The sequence below is a fragment of the Anser brachyrhynchus genome (genome assembly GCF_964034855.1).
Source record: "Anser brachyrhynchus genome assembly, chromosome: 2".
Classification (NCBI taxonomy): Eukaryota; Metazoa; Chordata; class Aves; order Anseriformes; family Anatidae; genus Anser; species Anser brachyrhynchus.
In genome coordinates, this window is record NC_137695.1 from 76,794,138 (window position 1) to 76,800,583 (window position 6,446).

At 33.6% G+C, this 6,446-nt stretch overlaps 1 long non-coding RNA gene across 1 annotated transcript; it reads left to right on the forward strand.

Moving 5' to 3' along the window:
• The first annotated feature begins 1,907 nt into the window (after positions 1 to 1,907).
• LOC308191002 lies at positions 1,908 to 6,072 on the forward strand. Its single transcript, XR_013947635.1, has 3 exons — positions 1,908 to 2,011; positions 3,239 to 3,303; positions 3,818 to 6,072. It is a non-coding gene; the product is annotated as an uncharacterized lncRNA (long non-coding RNA).
• Positions 6,073 to 6,446: the final 374 nt, after the last annotated feature.

Below are 6,446 nucleotides of genomic sequence, written 5' to 3' on the forward strand. Positions count from 1 at the left end.
TAAAAAGTTCAGGCTGAATTAAAATGAAAACTACCATACTTAACATTTTAAACAAATAAGTCAGAACGGTCTTTGGTTCCAGGCAAGGGTTCTTACTGCCTTTTTGAGTTGCAAGAAAGTTTGGCCAGTTGCTTCTGGTCCCTATGAATACCCTTGTCCATCCTCTCTGGAAGCTGGCTGTGGCTGTTCCCTGCTCCCCACCATACTCTCTACTTGTGTTTGACTCTCTCACTGCTCCTATTGCACAGGTTGCTCCTGTAGATCCTTTGGGTCCTTCTCTCCCACACTCAGCTGTTTACCAGGAAAGCAGTCTCTCTTCTAAGGGTCAGTATAACCCATTCACTTTTCTAACAAGATACAACAGGCAAACTGAGATCAAAACAGTCTAACAATCTGTCACATTGCTCAAAGTCTTTCTATCTCCTTAGAAAATATAAAGTCCTTACCAGTACCATATTTCCTGATTTCTGCCTTATTATAAAGTTGAAATGTCTACATGGTATTGCTTGTGGGAGAAGAAAAAATCTAGAATGAAAATATTCTTTTTAGTGGACTCCTTGTATCACAATGCATACAAAGAGATCAGGGCCACTTGGAAAATCCTAGAAACAAGTCAAGTTATTGTATTTGTTTGGTATGCTTATCACCTGTACCTGGAAACAGACAACTGGGACAGAACAAGAACAGAGAGGTGTTCAGTAGCACAGGAGCTGCATTTGTGTTTTAAGTTCTGAGTCAACCAAGGAAAAAAGCAGAAGGAAAAGAAATGTGTAAGTATGGGGAATGGATAGTATAGCATACATAGTATATACATAGTATAGGGCTATGTAACTAGTAGTTTATGCATAAAGCATATAGTGCAGCTATCCATAACTCATGAGAAAATAAGGTATACTTAGCTACTGTTTAGTTTATTGAGTGGTTTAAGTTATTTTTTGTTGTTGTTGTTGTTTGTGAAGACTTCTGTGTGCAAAAAAGGATTATAGGGTGCTGGAACACTTAAATACCATCATTTCATCAAGTCATAGAAACTCCAGTTGAAACATAAATGAAGGTACAAAGTAACCTTTCTCTGGACATCAAGGAAAGCATCCCTGTGAGGGATGGGCAGCTATCACCACTGTGTCACCTAGAAAATAGCACAAACAAGAACAGAAGCATGTTGTATGTGAGATTTATACAATGATGGCAGAGGCTCTAATTGATACCTTCGTGAGGGAAAACAAATGAAAGGACAGTGTGATGCTCACAGTGGGCCCTTCAGTTGGGGAAGAAAATACACTCTTCCAGCAGGACTGGCTATTTTAGATAGCATTAAACATGGGAAAAATGAAGATGAATTGTCAGGGAATTAGACCTAATATTTCCTAAGGCTCTTTTCATATGAGGATCCTCACTATCTATAGCTTTGATCCACCAATCTGTTCCCTTTGTAATGAAATTACTTGTTAATGCAGGTGTAGTCTTAAAGAGGCAACAATATCTGAGTGGGAGTGAAGAAGCTGAAAGGGTACAGGTGCTGTAGACTGGGAGAACTTGCGTTGTCAGCTGCTATGATTGCACTCAGAAAACCTCATTTATCCATTCTTAATTATATCCAAAATTAGTTTGGTATTTCTGACATACATTTTGCTGTTCTGAAAGTGCAAGTACCTGCATGATATATTCACATTCACAGGGCTGCAGCAGCTGACTGAAGGAAGCTCTTCCTCATCTATGTGGCCTCAGGGACTATCTAAAGAAGCACATCTGAATCACTTTACCTTTTGTGTCAGTCAGAATCAATTAACACCTCTTCCACCTCATCACAGAGCACAACTCCACACCATGTGTTGCAAATCTTGTTTTTCAGTTGTGTATGGATAATAAATTAAGAACTGATTGGCTAAAGTAATACACTGCTCTGCCTTGAAACATAAAAGGAATACTGAATATATGCATATTAATTAGGGGAATATTTTAAGAGAATCTTATAAACAAGCTGGCTCTCATTTGAAGCCTTTTTACTTCAGTAGGTTTGATTATTTTATGCTTAATTAACATGAGATAAGTGACAGTAGAAAAATAAAACTGCTTATGTATAGCAACACTAGAATAAAGAAATAACATTTCTAAATTGAAATTTAAACCTGATATTAGTGCTGAAAAAAGATTATTTCAAGTAGCTGAGAACTAGCATGTATCACTGTCAAAAGGGAAATGAATGCTATAGTATATTCCCATAGATTCATTGACAATTTATAAACATAGTTTCAAACTGGAAAAAAAAAATCTTTCTTATTATTTGCCACTGTAAACTGTTTCTTACCCTTGTTCTACTGGCTAATTGAGGAATGGTTCAAAAAAGCAGATAGGATGAATATTATCTTTATATAAATATTTTAATATATCTTAATGCTTAAAATTTCATAGGTCTGTGGAAAATAAACAAAACCATAGGCAAAATAAACAAAACACTGTTCTAATTTAATTGCAGTGAGACACTTCAATACAATGAACATTGAGTCTTTCAGTTTTGATATCTTCTTGTGATCAATGAACAAGCATAATCTTTGCTTTCTTTCATTGTTAGTTTAGCTCTATAGGAGTAAAGTGTAACATTTAATGCGGCCCAGTGAGTGGTGTTGTTTTGTATTGTTTTACACTGTTTAGCTATTATGATTTTTTTATTTTTTGTTTTTTAAATTTTGTGGATGATGTCGTCATATGTCCTTGGATAAAGACTTTTTCCCCCTAAAAATGTAGACTGTATTTCACTTCTCTATCTGAGTTGGCAATTCTAGAAGTGTTATATGGTACAAAACATGTATATGTGATATAGTGAAAACAGCTTTGCACTAAAAAGTAGTGCAAAATCAAAACATTTATTTTTAAATAAAAATAGCATATACTAAATAACTTTATCTAATAGCTGTCTTATAAAGCCTGTTACACTCTGTAAACACTTTATGATCACTTTGAGCTTGTTTTTCAAATAGGTTTTATCTTGTTTCTCACAAATAATTCCTCAAAAGAAGAAGATGGAGTCAAAAAATTTAATGGGGGGGGGGGGGGGGGGTTAGTTGTGTTTGAATTCAAGCCTCTTTTTAGGGATGAAGAACAATAAAAATTTATTCTAGTCATGTTAAAACACCACTATGTTTGAAGAATAATCAAGTTGCATCCTCTGTTTTCTATTTATGTATTTATTTATTTATAGCACAATGACATATTGTTTTTTTCCTCATTGCTGACACAGTCAGTACACAGCAAGACTGCACTTTGGGTGAGGATAACATAATTTGTCACCCTCTCATAATCAAGGTACCTATAAAGATTTGTTTCATGTCAATACCTTTGATAGGTCTTTTGGGTCTACCACCCTTGCAAAATGGGACAAACCTAGCTTTACTCTTGGATGTAAAGCAGGGATTATTAAATGGGAAAAAGCTGAGAAAATAAGAGTTTTTAGATGCTATTTAAGATTTTTCACTCAAAAAAAATGTTTCTGTTCAAAAATAAATATTGACATTAGAAATATTTTTGTAGTGACTTGAAGCATTCGTCTTAGGCCCCACTTCTTTTCTAGCAGCTGGATTCATGGAGTTAAAGCTGTGATAAACTGTTTTTCCTCTTGCTGAGTGTTAGTGTATTGTAAGTCCCACTATCTTCACATAAACTGGAAAATACAATCCAGATGCCCTAACCTCATAAAAAAAAAAGGGGGGGGGGGGGAACAACACTGAAGAAGCTGCATATGATATCAAGTGTTTTATTTCATGCTTTTCCTTTGTGCCTTTCATGCTTTTTCTTCATGTTCATGTTTCTGATGAAATAGACACTTTCCATGAAGCCAGCTTGCCATGAATGAGGTTGGAGAGGCTGTGAAGAGAAACAACTGCAAAAAAAATCCTGGATTTTCAGCAAAAACAGTTGATAAAGCCTTGAAAATACCCCTAACTTTTTCTAGGAAAGCAATTGCTTGGCATGGAAATAAGAGAAAATCAGTCTGAAATGCTGCTATAACTAAATAAGGTCTTATAGAAGAATTCACATTTAATGTGATGAGTTATAAACAGCTAAGGATGAGATCAGAGAATTCTATTTTCCCTAATTTTCTCAGTTTTTGAGTCTGTGAGATTTGTCTGTATTGAAAACAAAGCTCACAAAAGTATGTTTGTTTTTAAATGTTTTATCTTTGTCTCTCTATTTTTTTTCTGGTGAATAATATTTGCATCAATTTTCAGTCTTATTTGTCACCAGAGTATGCTTACATTATCATAAGTATCATTTAAGTATGTAAAAGAAAGGTTTTGTTCTTTCTGAGCTTGAGGGTTCACTGATCTAGATACCTAGTCCAGCTGGTCTGCAATTACCTTGGAAAATATTCTTCAGTTGATGCCTCTTTTCCAGGTTGCTAACATAGCTTTTAAACTGTGTCAGGCATTAAAATCATAGCATAAAGGATAGGACTAACACTTTTTCTAAGAAGTAAGACAATTTACTTTATGTGCTCTTGGTATTTCATGAACTAATAAGCTATCACAAATTATCTGGTATATTTTGGTATGAATTGTATATTTAGAACTTGCAGATAACTCTGAATGATTAGGAAGAAACTTACCTTTTCACATTCTTGACAGGACTTATTTTAGACACTGAGAACTTCAGAGTTTCATAGCAAATAAGATATTTGAGGTATTTACAATAGAGGAATAATGGGTAATGTTCCATTTGAATTGAAATAGAAATGATTCCTGATTATTTGTATCTCCCAGAAATTTCAAAAAATGAAGGAAAACTGATTTGAGGGCCAAAAAATTGCTGAAGTTGTCAGTAATAAAAAATGATTTAATGCAGTAAAGAATGCAATAAATCATGGAAAATAAAAAGGGTGAATATAAACTTTTAATCCTAAAATTATTTCATTTTTAGCTATGTATTTTTTGTATTTCTCTTCTCTTCTCTTCTCTTCTCTTCTCTTCTCTTCTCTTCTCTTCTCTTCTCTTCTCTTCTCTTCTCTTCTCTTCTCTTCTCTTCTCTTCTCTTCTCTTCTCTTCTCTTTTTTTTCTGTATACTATTATGAAGCTCTAAAGGAAAAATTGATTGTATAGAATGAAGAAATAAGAAGGGGATATTGATGAAATTTTCTTCCTTACCATATCAAGTAAATACCAGCCATTAGTATAATATTATGATAACTAGTTATATTAGCTTGAGGGCCCCATAATATCTGAAGTACAAAGTAGGAGGAAGAGATGAAGAATAATGCAAAACTGAAACGAAAAAGGTGTCAATGCTCTCTTTCATCTATGAATTCTGAGTAATTCAACAATGAAGCTGATCTTACAGAAAACTTTTAATTAAAAAAAAAAAAAGGTGAGAACAAGTACTCTAGAAAACCATATGTATTTACAATCTCAATTAGCACAAGTTTTTATAATATTGTGTTCTAGATAAATTATATAAATTAATACTTTCTTTCCCAATAGTCAAGATCTTCCATATATATTTTCTTATAGCAGAAATATGATCATTATACAGTTTGTCACAACATATTGTGAATTTTCTACCTATGAAATCTTCATAGCAAATTATCAGGGAGAAGGAAATCCACTTTCAAATGTAAATATCCACATGAAGTGAAATGTATTTTTGAATCTGAGTTGTTGCATTTAAAAATGTTGAAGTTCCAGACTTTAAGTTTTGCAGCTACTGTAGACATTTGGGTCTCTTTTTGTTTTCTCACTCACGTCCAAACAAACTTACAAATATCATTTAATGCTGATTGCTCTATTCCCCCAAATAAAGAACCTGGTAACTGTCATCTATTATATACCACAATGTATAAAATATACGTGTCCCATGAGGAAAACCTATTTTCCAGGTGTATTTATAACTATAATATTCCTGTAGTACTTCTGTTTTTATACGTCTTCTCAAGTAAACTTTATTGACAATGTAATAAAACCACTCTATCTGTGATCCATCTTGCTTAGACTGTCATTCTCATCCATTACTAGTAACTTACAGGTATAGTGAGTTAAAACATATTGCTACAGGAAAATGTCAGCAGTGCTATCTGACATAACATTGTCTTTGTTTTTCTGAGATTTTTTTTTCACCCTATGCAAGCTGTGTTTCAGGTTGATGAGCACATTGTGCATACACATTGTATATTCAGTCTTACTGTCAGTTGCTCGGGTATAATTGACAGATGAAAAGTACTATAAACAGAATAAGTACTTTGTTTTTTAAGTTATGTTTTTAAGATGCAGACATTTAAGTGGGAGCTGTGATAACTCTGGGACAGATGAGTTTATCCCTTTTTTATTTATTTTTTTTCTGCTTCATAATTTCTATTTTCCTAGATGTAGGTGTTATAACTTATTATTTGAGCAACTAGTTCAGGGCTATTTCTCTATACTGTGAGCTGGCATAACACTCAGTCAATATAGTTTCTCTCT